The sequence below is a fragment of the Aythya ferina genome, assembly GCF_964211825.1.
Source record: "Aythya ferina genome assembly, chromosome: 2".
In the NCBI taxonomy this organism is placed as follows: domain Eukaryota; kingdom Metazoa; phylum Chordata; class Aves; order Anseriformes; family Anatidae; genus Aythya; species Aythya ferina.
In genome coordinates, this window is record NC_140297.1 from 90,061,452 (window position 1) to 90,062,754 (window position 1,303).

Genomic DNA, 1,303 nt, shown 5'->3' on the forward strand with positions numbered 1-1,303 from the left:
AATTAAAATTATTTGCAGTGACACTATGAACTTAAAATAGTGATGCAAGGCGAGGTGAGGCGAGGCAGATCCCAGTGGTAGAGTGGGATGGATAGAAAGAAGAAAATTCTCCTATCTACTGTTGAAGAAAATTTTCTAGGAGTGGTATGAGTTGAAGATATGAATTATGAGCCCTATTCAAGGAATTGCTTCTGTGTTTCCATGAAGTAATTCTTGAGGAAGGAATGAATACTGTCTGCTGCTTTGGTCAGACCTGTGTACCTGTGTCTGTCTACAAATTGCAAGTAATACCTCTGTCTTCATTAAGCATTGTAATCCTTAATATGGAGGGGAAAAATAAATAAATAAATAAATAAATAAATAATAATAATAATAATAATAAACCCACAGTTTTTAATTTACCTAATTTAAACATTTAATAATGATAAAACAAATCATTCCCCAAACCGTGGGGAGTAGAAGATACAAGATTTTTAGATATGTTTGTGCAGAATGATCTAGGCCTTGGATGTTTCCAAGCTAATATTAAAGGCATTCCCTTCTTCTGTTCTGTGCTTCAAACAGTTCCTCAGATATGGAGATTTCATATCTATGTATAGCTAATGGCACATATCACAATAAACAGTCTCAGGAATATCACTGTTTTGCCCCAGTTTGAGTCTGGAACAATCAGCAAATGTAGCAACTGCATGGTGTCCAAATTAAAGAACATACAGTATACATGGATACAAATCACTTCCAGCTAACTTTATCATGCAGCTCTAAACTGTGTTTGTAGCTGCATTTGTAATTAGCTTACTGAACAGATGGAGGTAGCTGAAATACTGAAGTGTCCATAAAATGACTCATGCCACCTAGTGCTTGCACAGTGAAATATAATTTGCTCACCAGAGCTTTGCCTTCATGGAGAACACCCCATGTAAACAGAGAACAGGGGTAAAGAGAGAGTGGTGTTACAGCCCCAATCTCTGCAAAGTGGCATGCTCTAGGAAATGACTGCCCCATCGATCAACTTTAAGTGACAAAATGTTTGATAATCATAGTGGCAAATGCTCAGAAGCAAACCAAACTTAAATATTTCACAGGAAGGCTCAAAAAGGTTAGACAGCTGTGAATATTCCCACAACATGAATTAAAATATCAGTGGCTTTTGTTTTCTTAGCAACAACCATGAGTATTTTTGTGTCTCTGGTAATATTTCAAAGAAGCAGCTAAATAGTAAGCACAAAGACACTCAGCCCCACTGCACCAGATATTCACAGCTGTGTTGTCACCTAAATCAGTGACAGGAACGTGACATACC